At 39.9% G+C, this 15315-nt stretch overlaps 1 pseudogene; it reads left to right on the forward strand.

Moving 5' to 3' along the window:
- The first annotated feature begins 11351 nt into the window (after positions 1–11351).
- LOC110575565 lies at positions 11352–11720 on the forward strand (annotated as a pseudogene).
- Positions 11721–15315: the final 3595 nt, after the last annotated feature.

The following is a 15315-nucleotide window of genomic DNA, read 5'->3' on the forward strand; positions in this document are numbered from 1 at the left end:
CCTGGGTGCCCTTCTGGTCCCTCTCCGAGCTCCTGGCTCAACTTCCCCTGACCATCTGAAGAAGTAGGGGAGATCCGAATGCAGACCAGGCCTGGGGAGCTCAGCTCACAGGGGCTGGCCATCCCTGGTGGAGCCTGTCATTGGGCACTGGGACTCCCGGAAAACGCATACTGCAGATTCTGCAGTTCTCCATCTTGACTGCTTCTCAGACTGACCATCAGGATGAGTTTTCACCAGCCTCTTGCCACACCTCCTCCCATCCAAGCAGCAGCAGGAACTCTCTTGCATGTGCTGAGTCCCAAGCGGTGGCTTCTTGGCCACACCGTCTGCCTGCCAGGCTGACTTGCCTTCCCGAAGGGCATACTGCCTTCCATCCTCTAGCACATCTGCGAGTCACCCTAGCTTACGAGTGGCGGGATATCGCGAACCTCACCTATAAAGTGTGGGAAACCCACCAGTCAAGCTGAAGAGGCCTGGTATCCCCACTCGCTTTTACTCAAGCTTTTCATCTATATTATTCAAATTCCTCTCTAATAACCAGAGCACCTCGGACAAGTAGGCCAGCATTTATGTCCATGAGGATTATAAGGAGGTAGGAAGATGGCTTTGAGAAGGGAAGAGGAGAGGGTTTATACCTCTCTCTAGGCTGGAACCCTGGTCATGCTTAAGGCACCCTGCACAGTGCCCGAGTCCCTGGTCTGAGGCGGGATTTCCTTTCCCACTTGTCCCTCCGAACCTCGTCGCAGTCTGAGGGATCCAGCGTGAGGCCAGAGGGCTGTGTGACAGCGAAGAAGCCTGTGGCGCAAACGCAGCCACCTCACGTTAACGGGAACGAGTTATATACCCGAGCAAACGTGACGAGAACCGAAGGAATACATGTCCGACTCCAGGTAGTCTCCAGGGACCCTCCCCCAGGGCCTGGATTCCTCTCACTGATCCCGCGAGGACGAGAGCACTCGTACAGCGCCTACCAGTAGAGGGTCTAAGGGTCTGGGCAGGACCCCCCCTCCCCCCCCGTCGGGGACAGACCCGCTCTCACTGCTCTCCCCCACCTCACTCCAGGGCGCCACGGAGAGACCCGGACAGAAACCTAGAGGCCCGTATCCCTTCCTCACTACCCCAGCTGGGTGATGCCCGGGGGACACGACTACCTCCCCAAATCTCACCTGCATTAGCGTCACCTGCGCGTTCTTCAGGTATTTGCGGAGCCACTGGATGCCCTCTTCCTTCAGGCAGGCGCTCAGGGACAATAAGGGACCTCCCATGGAGCCTCGGGTTTCCAGCCGCAGTGACCGCTTCTGTCCAGGTCTTCCACCGGGCGCTGGCATTTCAGCGAGGGCCCTCCGAGGCGCGGAGCGGCGGGGCTCCCAGGGGCCCCCCTGCGGGGGCTGCTGCCCTCACGCCCCGAGTCCTCCGGAAGCGCATCCGCTGGCTCGCAGGGGGCCTGGCTATGATTGGCTCCACTGAACGTCAATCAGAGCTCGGCGCGGTGGGGGCGAGGGGCGTCGCCGAGGGTCCCCACTGCTTAAAGCCGCTCGGGCTCATTCCCACCTTCTCTGGAGAAGCCGCTTCTCCGGGTGCACTCAGTCCCGTCCCCGAGGTTCTCCCAGTTTGTGTGCGCTGTTCCTGCCCCCAGGGCCGGGATCCCGGTACTCCGCTTCGGCCCCCTGCGGTCTCAGCTCCCAGGCTCCGTCCCCCAACCCCCGGGGCGCGGGGCAGCCAGGCCAGGGATCGGCGGCCGAGAAGCACCCTGGCCTGGGAGGCCCGGTGCGGCTGCTGTGCGCACCTCTCCGAGCCCCGAGCGGCTGCTGCGCGGCCCATTAGGGCCCGCACGGAGGGAAGGGGGTGTCCAGGGCTGGGGAGGGAGAGAGCGGGACGAGGAGGAAGAGGCGGCCGAGTGGGGAAAGGGCGAGGGGAGAAGGTTGTGGGGGAGGAGGAGTGTTAGCAGCGAAAGCTCTTTCTTCTCTCGGTCCCACTCCGGCGGCTTCTCACCTCAATTCCGCTCTCACCTGCTCACCTCGGCGGGTGAGAGGAGCGGCAGCGGGGTTTCCGGGAGCGTTCTCCGCTTCTGGCGGGGCTGCAGCATGAAACAGGGACTTCGAATCTAAGTCCACTTCAGCTGAATGGATAAATGCAAAACTGGACTAATCCTGGCATCTTCCCCACTGGCAGGTAGAAAAGAGGGACGTCATCTGTTCCTGAGTAGAAGAACTTGAAACCGCAGGTAGCGTGGACGTGGAAATGTGGGGCCGTGGGAATCCCCAGCACTGGCCACACTCCTAAGTCCACTTCCAAACCTCGTTCACGACCCTGAATGGAATAAGTAATATATAAATACATAATAAAAAGTATATATTTATATAAAACGTTTTTATTTATAAGTATGTAATACATAGTAATATAAAATTTTAATCATATATATGTAATATATAAATATATATATTTAGTGGAGTGGAATAGAATAAAATAGACCAATGTTCAATGCCGATTACCATGCTAAATGACCATTAGATTTGAGATGGACTAGAATAAAGTGGAACAGAAAATGTCAGCCTGCATCACAGGCAGTGAGCATAGCTATAGTTTCATGTGACATTTGTTTCTATTAAATGTATGTGCTTATGTTTGTCTGTGTTAGCACAAACTACAAAAAAGTTTGAAAAACACTGATCCTTCTCTTAGAACTGAATTCTTGGTGCCCTTGCTCCCAAAGTAACCCAAGGCCTCCTCCCTGTGAGCCCTGCACTCCCCCCGCCCCACCCCTTAGACTCATCTATCTGAAGAGTGAGTTTTCTTCAGGACCTGGTAGGTGATAGAAAGGAGCTTTGCTCTTTCTTTCTGAAAATAGTCGTTAGTTGGGGGTACCACACAATGATCTACTCATCATTTTTCAGTTACACTGAATCCTTTTCCCAGCAGAAAAAATGGAATTGACTGTTGAATATCTTCCCACAAGGGAAATGCAAGCCTGATGGCACTACCATTAAGTTGCAACGAACACTCAAAGGGAAAAATAATTCTAATCCTACGGGAGTCTTTACAGAATATGAAGAGATGATATATCCCCTCCTCATTTTATGAGACTAGTATAACCTTTATACTAAAAACTTGACAGGGACCCTACAAGAAAGGAAAATTATAAGTCAATCTCACCCATGAATAAAGATTTAAAAAAATCCTAAACACAGTTCACAGGGACTTTCACACAGGAAAAATAAATCTTGCACTCAAATAAAAGAGGAAATCATTAATTTCTTGGGAAAGCTGAAGGTCGTGCAGTAGCACTTTCCTTCCAAGGAAAAGAAAGGAGAAAATGCAGACATCTAGAAGAGGAAAAAAAAAAATCACACAGCTTCCATATGTTTCTTTAAAAAAATGTCTTGGGGTGATGGGTTGTGGATCTCTGTTACTGCAAAAAGCAACACAGAACCTCTGTGTTCTGCATTGTGTACTTAAACCCAGGCTGGGTTATTCTTAGTGCTCTCCATGGAGATTCTCTCCATCTTAGCCTCATTTTTCTTTTTTAAAATTTAAAAAAAGATTTTATTTATTTTTTTGAGAGAGCATACACAAGCCAGGGAAGAGGCAGAGGGAGGGAGAAGCAGACTCCCTGCTGAGCAGGGAGCTGATGCAGGGCTTGGTGCTCAATCCCAGGACTCTGAGATCATGACCTGAGCAGAAGGCAGATGCTTAACGACGGAGCCATCCAGGCGCCCCTTAGCCTCATTTTTCTCAAAGAATCACTTACTTTGAATTATAACTCGATCAGCTTAGGAAAACGAATGATAGAACATAATACAGAAATTACAATCATTCTACTCTTATCAGTTCTCGAAATACAGTCTCTGGATCAGCAGCTTCAGCATCACCTGGAAATGTACTAAAATGCAAAAATCTCAGGTCTAAAGCCAGACCTAGCCCTGAATTAGAAACTCTGGATGGGGGTCCCAGGAATCTGCATTTTAACAAGCCTTCTAGACGATCCTGGTGCACTCAAGTTTGGGAGCGCCCACTCTGATTCAACTGGTAGCACACTCACAGGTAACACTCTACTTGGACCCATATCACCAGTGACTTCTGGCAAAAACCTTTAGGCAAAATCAACAACACAATAAAATACCATAATTTTCTTATTTTTGAATAGCTCTGGATTTTTAGTAAGAATAATTCTTTAACAACAAAGTTGTGAGCTAGCTGGGAAAGATCACAGAGGCAAGTAGTTTCCCACTGAGGCCCAAGTACAGATTTATCTTAATTTGGCTTTTAAAATTAAAAATCTTTTAAAATTTTTTCTTGTGGGCTCATTTTTAGGCTCAGTATGCAACCACCCTCCTTAAATCTCTACTCTGCTTGGTTTATCCAACAGTCCCTCACATTTTCTTTAATAAAAATTCCAGTAGAACCGTCTTATTCTCTGTGTGTGAGTACAGGGAAATGTCAATGTTTCTTTTCTGGTTTGACAGAGAAGATTCATAAGTAATTTTACCTTCCTGTAGATGAGGACGTTAACTCAACATTATTACCAGAACACTAAATTATTAAGAAAGGTGCGTATTCAAAATTACAGATGTTTTATAGGTTAAGATTGTTTTATCAGGCGTCACCCCAAATCTTTGAAGTCAAGCGGTTTGAAAAATCATCCTTGTTAGAAATATCATTTATAAGAAAGTTTTGTGTTAAAAATACATTGTTCTTCCCAGCTTTGGGGACAAGAAAGAACATTTTTTGCTTTTTATCTTGCTGAGAATGTTGTCACTGGCATTTCAAGGCTAAGAACTGAAATTCCATTATTGGCATTGGGTTAAAAGAAAAAGGCAGACCCTGTTAGAGAGTAAAATTTTACAATATGAAATGGAAAATGATACATTAGGTTTACTTAGGCAGGGAATAGGGGACTTCTAACAACAGCTGAAAAGAAAGGAAAGTAGGAAGAGAGGAAGAAAAGTTAGAAGCGTAAGAAGGAAGAAAGGAAGCATTATTCATAGGTGATATGATTGTCTACAGAGAAAATACAAAATAATCTAAGACATAAGAATTAATAAGAGAGTTTAGCAAGGTGGTTAGAGAGATACAGAAAAAGTCAATTGCATTTTTCTATCAAACAAAAAGGTAGGAAATGTGATAAAATGGTCCCTTTTGATAGTAACTTATAATAATACTTAAAGTCATCAGGAATAAATTCTCAGAGAGGGCATGCAAGATCCTAATGGGGAAAATTAAAAACATTGAAAGACAGTGGTGAGGTCCTGTATAAATGGAGAGATACACCATAATCATGGTTAAGAAGCCTCAATATTACAAAAATGTTAGTCTTCCCAATATGTTCTATAGCTTCAAATAATTCCTAGAAGAATCTCTCCAGGGTATTTTGTGGAATTTAGACAAACTGATTTTAAAATAAAACAAAGTAGTACAAGGTTAAGAAAAGGCAAGATATGGGCACCTGGGTGGTTCAGTCAGTTAAGCTTCTGCCTTAGGCTCAGGTCATGATGCCAGGGTCCTGGGATGGAGACCCACATCAGGCTCCCTGCTCCGTGGAGAGTCTGCTTCTCCCTCTCTCTCTGCCTGCCGCTCCCCCTGCTTGTGCTCTCTCTCTCTGTCAAATAAATAAATAAAAAAATCTTAAAAAACAAAAGAAAAGGCAAGATACTACTGAAGACTGATACTATCACTAAGACCCTGCACTATTGGTGGTGGCAGGGTGTGTAGGCAACTGGATCAACAGAATAGAATGGAAAGATGGCATCAGAGCTTCTTGTATGTGAAGAGTGGACATTAAAGATAAATGGATAAAAGATGTACTATTCAATAAATAACAATGGAATAATTGGATATACATTCATCATACATAAAAATAAACTCCAAATGAATGAAGTACTAAAATATTAAAAACAAATATTAAAAGTTTCAGATGAAATGTAAAAGAAATAACTATATGACTTTAAGGTAGGGCAATATTTATTACATAAGACACACATACATTTTTAAAAACATCGAAATACATAAAGCAGCTAATAAACATAAAGGAAAAAATCTATCATAATACAATAATAGTAGGAGACTTTAACACCCCACTTACATCAATGGATAGATCATCTGAAGAGAAAAATCAACAAGGAAACAGTGGCTTTGAATGACACATTGGACCACTTGGATCCAACACAAATATTCAGAACATTCCATCCTAAAACAGCAGAATACACATTCTTTTCAAGTGCACATGGAACATTTCCAGAATACATAACATGTTAGGCCACAAAATAAGTCTCACCAAATTAAAAAAGATTGAAGTCATACCATGCATCTTTCCCAACCACAATGCTATGAAACTAGAAATTAACCGCAAGAAAAAATCTTGGAAGAACACAAGTACATGGAGGTTACATAACATGCTACTAAATAATGAATGTGTCAACCAAGAAATTAAAGAGGAAATAAAAAAAATACATGGACACAAATGCAAATGAGAACACAATGGTCTAAAATCTTTGGGATTCAGTAAAAGTTAGCAATACAGGCCTACCTCAAGAAGCAAGAAAAATCTCAAATAAACAACCTAACCATACACCTAAAGGAGCTATAGAAAGAACAACAAACAAAATGCAAAACCAGTAAAAGAAAGAACAACAAACAAAATCCAAAACCAGTAAAAGGAAAGAAATAATAAAGATTAGACCAGAAATAAATGAAATAGAAAGTAAAAAAACAATAGAACAGATTAATGGAACCAGGAACTGGTTCTTTGAAAATATCAACAAAATTAATAAACCTTCAATCAGACTCACAAAAAAAAAGAGAGAGAGGACTCAAATAAACAAAATCAGAAATGAAAGAGGAGAAATGAAAACCAACACCACAGAATTGCAAAGGGTTATAAGAGAATATTATGAAAAATTTTATCCCGGCAAATTTGACAACCTAGAAGAATTGGATAAATTCCTAGAAACATATAAACTATCAAAACTGAATCAGAAAGAAATAGAAAATTTGAAAGACCAATTACCAGCAATGAAATTGAGTCAGTAATCAAAAGGCTCCCAACAAATAAATGTCCTGAACCAGATGGCTTCATAGGGGAATTCTGCCAAACATTTAAAGAAGAGCTAATACCCATTCTCAAAACATTCCAAAAAATAAAAGAGGAAGAAAAGTTTCCAAATTCATTCTGGGAGGCCAGCATTACCCTGGTACCAAAACCAAATAAAAGACACTACAAAAAAAGAGAACTATAGGCCAATATCTCTGATGAACATGGGTGTGAAATTCCTCAACAAAATATTAGCAAACCGAATCCAACAATGCATTAAAAGAATCATTCACCACAACCAAGTGGGATTTATTCCCACGTTGCAAGTGTGGTTCAATATTTGCAAATCAATCAATGTGATATATCACATCAATAAGAGAAAGGATAAAAACCATATGATCATTTCAATAGATGCAGAAAAAATATTTGGTAAAGTAAAACACGGATTCATGATAAAAACCCTCAACAAAGTAGGCGTAGAGGGAACATACCTCAACATAATAAAGGCCAAATATGAGAAAACCACAGCTAACATCATACTCAATGGTAAAAAACTGAGAGCTTTCCTCTTAAGATCAGGAACAAGGATGTCCACTCTCACTTTTCTTCAACATAGTACTAGAAGTCCTAGCCATAGCAATCAGACAAGAAAAAGAAATAAAATGCACCCACATTGGTAAGGAAGAAGTAAAACGGTCACTATTTGCAGTTGACATGATACTATATATAGAAAACCTGAAAGACTCCACTAAAAAAACTGCTAGAACTGATAAATAAATTCATCATACTCAATGGTAGAAAACTGAAAGCTTTCCTCCTAAGATCAGGAACAAGGATGTCCACTCTCACCAATTTATTCAATATAGTCCTGGATCAGCCATAAAGAAGAATGAAATCTTGTCTTTTGCAACAACATTGATGGATCTAGATGTTATAATGCTAAGTGAAGTCAGTCAGAGAAGGACAAATACCATATGATTTCACTCATATGTGGAATTTAAGAAACAAAACAAACGAACCAAGGAGAAAAGAGAGAGAGAGAAACCAAGACACAGACTCTTAACTATAGAGAACAAACTGATGGTTTGGGTTGCTGGGGTGATGGGTGAGATAAGTGATGGGGATTAAGGAGTGCACTTGTGATGAGCACAGGGTGATATATAAAATTGTTGAATCACTGGGGGCGCCTGAGTGGCTCAGTTGGTTAAGCGACTGCCTTCAGCTCAGGTCATGATCCCTGGAGTCCCAGGATAGAGTGCCACATCAGGCTCCCTGCTCGGCAGGGAGTCTGCTCCCTCTGGCCCTCCCCCCTCTCATGCTCTCTCTCTGTCTCATTCTCGCTCTCTCAACTAAATAAATAAAATCTTTAAAAAAAATTAAGAATTGTTGAATCACTATATTGTACACCTGAAACTAATATAACACTGTATGTTAACTATACAGAATTAAAAAAGAAACATAAAAATAAAAGAAAAAGTTAATAAATCTGGCCACATTAAAATTAGAAACTTTTATCAAAGTACACCCTAAAGAAAGAAAACCCAAAAGCCACAAACTAAATTTATTTGCATCACACATAATTTACATAGGATTATATTCAGAACATTTAACAATAGTCCAAGAGAAAAATAGTCAAAAGACATAAATAGGCATTTTACAAAAAGGAAATACAAATGACCAATAAATATATTAAAAAGTGGGGCGCCTGGGTGGCTCAGTCGTTAAGCGTCTGCCTTCGGCTCAGGTCATGATCCCAGGGTCCTGGGATCGAGCCCTGCATCGGGCTCCCTGCTCCGCCGGAAGCCTGCTTCTCCCTCTCCCACTCCCCTTGCTTGGGTTCCCTCTCTCGCTGTGTCTTTCTCTGTCAAATAAATAAAAAAATCTTAAAAAAAAAAAGTATGTGTATTCACCATAGTTATCAAAGAATGGTGAATTACAACTGCCTTTGAAATCATATTTAAAAATCACTAAATAGACAAAACCCAAAATACCTACCATTATCAAGTTTACTTGGCCAGAGACTCAGGGTGCCAAAGTGAGAGAAGTTTACTTTGATTTTCTGCCAAAGCCAGAAAGAAGGTGCTAGGTCCAAGGACTGAAAAAAGAGCACAAGAACAAGCAGGGCACCAAATTTGAAAGCAAACAGTAAGAAAAATGCTTTGGGGATTGAAATGAAATAACCAAACAATCAAGATTAAATGACCCAGAGACAGAGACTTTTGAACTCAGAAATAGCCCCGGTTTGCCCACTGGATTTCCAGCACAGTTTGCTGGGAACTCTGACCAATGATGAAGGAGATTGTGTCTTTCCTGGAATTGGCATGAGTTAGAATCAAAGAAAATTAAATTTAAGACACAGCTGAGGAGGGGGTGACAGAGGATGAGATGCAAGGGTCCTGAACCAGGGTCTAATAGAACACATTCAAGGATTAAACTGTTGTCCAGTCCGGGCAGATTTTAGATCCCAAGGGAAATAAATCTGTGGGGTCATGGTGGTACCCAACCATAATGAGGTGAATCTGGCCACGCATTTCGAAGGATCCCTGCAAGATGGTACAGATGGTTGTGAGAACTCCAATCGGCCTCTAGGGAAAAGAAACAGCATACCACAGGTGAGACTATCCAGATCTCACACCTACTGGCCAGGTCAGAGCTGGGGATGGGCTAAGATAAAGGAAATGGGCAAAACAACTGGGCAGAGGCCTCAGGGTCATTGATGCAGCCTGGTCAAACATGCTGGAGATTAGGTAAGGATGCTACAGCCCACTTCTGGTTACTCTTTTTTTCAGAATGCACTTGCCTCATTTTATCCAGGGAGACAAGGAGAGGAGTGTGTGCAGATCCAATGTATATTACTATAATTTTACTTCACCTACAGAAAAAGAGTATGTGTTTTTATTATAAGTGTATCTCCTCTCCAAATTCTATCATTCCAACCATAATGGATCCCAACTGTTCAATTTCAGTAGTCCTATATAAGTGGATGCAGGCCAGTTTACAGAAAAGCAGGTTATAGGAGACCATAAGTAGAAAAACACTGCTCAAAAGAACATGGTATGTATCATCTGGCATTATGAAGAAATTACACCTTAGACTGAGCTAGTTAATAAATATTTGTAGCTACAAACGGGCTACAGTGTTTGAATTCTCAGTTTAATGAACATTTCCTTTTGCCCTTCAGGGGCAGACTAAGATTGATTGTGATTCTCTACTACCCCCTAGTGGGAATTCCTTCTTTTGAAAAAAAGTCCCATTTCTTATCGTTTAAAAAATTCCACAGTAAATACCTGAACTCGTTCTTGTTATAAAATGTTCAAACCATATAGAATGGTATAAGGCAGGTGTGTGGCAGGAAAAATTCTCGGATGTCAACTGAGGATTGTTTTGTCTTTCTACTTTCGAGACAGATAAGGTATTTCCTCTTCATGCCTTGGGTGACCACAGCAGAACAATGATGATCAAAAGATGCAGTTCTTGCATTTAAAATTTACGTTTGAAAACCATGGTAGAGGCAAGATGAAAGAAAGGCCTTGATTAGTAAATGTCTGAGCCAGTGCTTATGCCATAAATTATAGATTTGCGAAGGACTCTTGATGAAATCAGAGCCAGTTTTCCTGCTTTGGAGCTGATACAGAATCCGTGGGCTGAGAAGATGGTGCCAGTCTGGGGGCCTTGTGCCGTATAATCCTTTAAGACTGTATCACAGTTGATCAGTGCTCCCCCATACTCAGATACTCGGCATACAACGGCAGGCCCGGAGGGGGTGTATTGTCTCTCTTATTACAAATTTGAACAGAATAAAAATATTTCCAACAGTTTCTAAACTGTTTTTGCTTAATATTCATTGTCATCTGTCATCTGTGCTGAAGAAGGAAAAATCCTGGCAAGGAAAGGAATAAGGAGTTTTTGAGAGACAGGGTGCTGGATCCCCAGGCACCATGATCAAGAGTCACCCTCCTTTTCTCCAGTTTTATTCTCAACTTGCTTTTTATCTAAATTTTATCCTAAATTTAAACAAATCTAAATCAACTAAATTTTATCCTAAATTTAAACATGCAAAATATTTTGGTTGGTCACCATATTTTATTTCTCTGCAAAACCAAAATCTATAGGGATGCGTGACTGGCTCAGTCAGTAGAACATGTGACTCTTGATCTCTGGGTTGTAAGTTTGAGTCCCAGGTTGGATGTAGAGATTACTTAGAAATAAAATCTTAGAAAAAAAAACCAACAAAATCTATCAAAATAAGTTTCTATTGCCATAAATTTCTAAGAGTTAAAATGTTTCTTTTGTGCTCTTTCCGCCATCTTTCCATTCTGCCACAATGGTGTGCATGAATGTCCTGGAAGAGCATGAACAATGTGAAAAGAGAGGCAAACGTCAGGTTCTTATTAGGCCATGCTCCAAAGTCATCGTCCAGTTTCTCACTGTGATGATGAAGCTCGGTTACATTGGCGAATTTGAAATCATTGATGACCACAGAGCTGGGAACGTCACGGGCAAGTTAAACAGGTGTGGAGTCATCAGTCCCAGATTTGATGTACTACTGAAAGATCTAGAAAAATGACAGAGTAACCTGCTTCCATCCTACCAGTTTGGTTTCATTGTCCTGACAACCTCACCCGGCATCATGGACCATGAAGAAGCAAGACAAAAACACACAGGAGAGAAAATCCTGGGATTCTTTTTCTAGGGATGTAATACATATGTGCAAATAAAATGCCCTTAATGGAAAAAAATGTTTCTTTTGTTTGACTTACTGCAATTTGGTATAGTACACAATAGATCAAAAGAGTAAATTTATTAGACATTTTTATAAGTAATTATCAAGCATAAAAAAGTAAAATTATCTTGACAATGAATCTCTTTATGAGATAGATGGCGCTTTTCCCAATTAATTTAATGTATCTGTGGATAAATAATACTTATTTCTAGAATGAGACAAAATGTAGCATTAGTTTTATTTTGAATTTTCCTTTGATATACATAAGCACTTAGAAACTTTGTGCACATAGATAAGTAGGTGGTAATGGATGGAATTTTGTTGTAGCAATTTTGCTTAACTGCTTGAATTTCTGCAGAATTTTATTTTCTAAATCCCATAGTGAAGTATCATCAAAAATTATTTTAAATAATGTAACATCTTACAACTTGGTTAGGTCCTCTTTCTATTTTGTTGGAAGCGAGTTATAAACTACCTGACTTACAAAAATAATTTGTGGGGATACAGGGTGGTAGAAATGGGTGAATTGTTTTGTTTTTTAGTTTAAAATAAACTAAATTTTAAAAATTGGAAAGGGAAAAGGCATGTTTGTGCTATGCTTGACATAATGACCTTTTTGGTTCTCTGTTGCTAAAGCCCACGAACTTGACAACTGAAACTTTCGATCTCATTATATGGTTTTTAGTCAACTTTATTGGGGTGTAATTCACATAAAACAAATGGAAACATTTGAAGTATTCAGTTTCATGAGTTCTGGCAAATGTATATACCATATAACTGCTACAGAATACAATATACAGAATACTTTTTTGCCCCCCAAGTTCCCTCTTGCCCTTTTGTAGTCAGTCCTCCTACCCCTTTGTACTCCCTACTGTACACAACTATTAATTTGATTTTAATCACTGTAAATTGGTTTTGGGGAAAAAAAAGGGATTTGTTTCTTGTTCTTTGACTCATTTGTTGTCTCAGTTTCTGGGAAGCAAAGCTAAATGTAAACATATGCAGCTAATCTAACGACATTATCACAAGACACACTTCTATTTTTTGAAATGATTGGTTCTTGTGAACTTTAGACAACGCTGCAAATTATTTGACTTAGTTACTTTACTTACTTTCTTTGTAAAATTTAAAAATTTTGCTTCTTTGAAAAATTTGTAGATCAAGAGTGATTATGTTGCTCTATAATCTCGACTTAAATGATTTTATGACTTTGGATTAATTTGAGTTAATGAATAAGTGACTTTTGATTACCTGCAAAATTCTGAAAAGAAATAATTCATAGAAGAAGGAGGCAAACCATGAGAGACTCTTTTTTTTTTTTTTTAAAGATTTTATTTATTTGACAGAGAGAGATACACAGCGAGAGAGAGAACACAAGCAGGGGGAGTGGGAGAGGGAGAAGCAGGCCTCCCGCAGACCAGGGAGCCCGATGCGGGGCTCAATCCCAGGACTCTGGGATCATGACCTGAGCCGAAGGCAGACGCTTAACTACTGAGCCACCCAGGCGCCACCAAGAGAGACTCTTAACTCTAGGAAACAAACTGATGGTTGCTGGAGGGGTGGTGGGTGGAGGGGATGGGGTAACTGGCTGATGGGCATTAAGGAGGGCACGTGATGTAATGAGCACTGGGTGTTACATGCAACTGATGAATCACTAAATTCTACCCCTGAAACTAATAATACACTATATGTTAACTAACTTGAATTTAAATAAAATCTAAAAAAAAGAGAACTAATTCATAGAGACAAAGAAAAAAAATACTGGATCATCAAGCAGCTTTTATATATATACTCTTATCTGTATTTTGTTTTGCACAACTCAGATTAAGGTGGTAAATTCAATGTGACATACACATTAGTGTATTGTATTGACAAAGTTCGTTACATCTTAAAGCTGAAGTTAAACAATATTGTCATCCAATTATATACATATTTCTGTATGATTAAAACACATACATAATGATGCATTAAATTAACAGCCAAAAAAGGAGAAAACTTGCAATTCAAACTTGGTCTTGGAATATTCATTATACTCTTAAAAAGACGTAGAAAAGTTTCTTTTTTCCTTTAGTATAATCTGCCTAGCTAGCAGAGATTTATTTTAGAATACTCTCACTCAGTATCCCGATAACTTTCAGTGCTTTGTGCTGTGTCATTTTCTCAAATTATTTTTAAAACAAGTAAAATCCCTTTGTTTCTGAGAGACCTAAAACTTATAATTTTCATGTTATCATCTTTATATTTATTTATTTATTTATTAAATTTTATTATGTTATGTTAGTCACCGTACATCATTAGTTTTTGATGTGGTGATCCACGATCCATTGTTTTCCTATAACACCCAGTGCCCCATGCAGTATTTATATTTATTTTTAAATGTTTTATTGTCACTCTGGTTATTGGGATAGCAAAAGCTAAAACAATTAAGTAATCAGTTTCTGTCAGAAATTTTTTGTTTTTGTTGCCTTCCTGAAACCCAGATCCTGGATTCAGAAATTAAAACTGTCGATATCTTTTAACTCTAAAAAAAAAAAAAAGTAGTCATTACCAACTTCACCACTAGGTAGCACCAAAGGCTTAATCTTTTACCTTACAAAACACAGGAAGAAGTAATTAGGTGCATTTGGCATGCTCTATATATTTTAAATTAATTTTATATTATCAAAAGAGCTACCCTGTCTCTCAAACCCATGATGTGGAAAAAGCTGACAAATAAAGAGCAGGAGTTCAATCTTCCTTGATTAATTCTGTTCAGGTAAAAAAAATATTAACATAGTTTTTAAATAAAGATTTTTTAAACCACTCACACACTCAACTAATTAATTAATTTAGAGAGTGATCAGGGAGAGGGGCAGAGAGAGAGGGGGAGAGAGACTCTCAAGCAGACTGCATTGAGTGTGCAAAGCCCAACACAGGGCTCAATCTTAGAACGCTGAGATCATGACCTGAGTGGAAATCAAGAGTTGGATGCTCAACCAACTGAGCCACCCAGATGCCCCTCCACCAGAAAATTTTAGAGGAATAAATGAATTCTGTAAAGTTGCAGGATGCAAAATTAACATACAGGAATTGGTTGTATCTCTACATAATAATAATAATAATAATAATAATAATAGACTATCAGAAAGAAGTTAAGAAAATAATCCCATTTACAATTGCATCAAAAAGAATACAAATACGTAAGTATAAATTTAACCCAGAAGGTAAAAGACCTGTACTCTGAAAATTATAAGACATTGATGAAAGAAATTAAAGGTGATACAAATAAATGGAAAGATATACTGTGCTCCTGGATTGGAAGAATTAATACTGTTAAAATGTCTATACTACCCAAAATGATATACAGATTCAACGCACACAGAACTAGAACAAAGAATCCTACAGTTTGTATGAAACTACAAAAGACCCCCCAGAGCCAAAGAATCTTAAGAAAGAACAAAGCAGGAGGTATCACAATTCCTGATTTCAAACTATACTACAAAGCTGTAATAATCAGAACAGCATGGTACTGGCACAAAAGCAGACACTCGTAGACCAGCGGAGCAGAATAAAGAGCCCAGAACTG

This window comes from Neomonachus schauinslandi, chromosome 8, assembly GCF_002201575.2.
Source record: "Neomonachus schauinslandi chromosome 8, ASM220157v2, whole genome shotgun sequence".
NCBI classification, from domain to species: domain Eukaryota; kingdom Metazoa; phylum Chordata; class Mammalia; order Carnivora; family Phocidae; genus Neomonachus; species Neomonachus schauinslandi.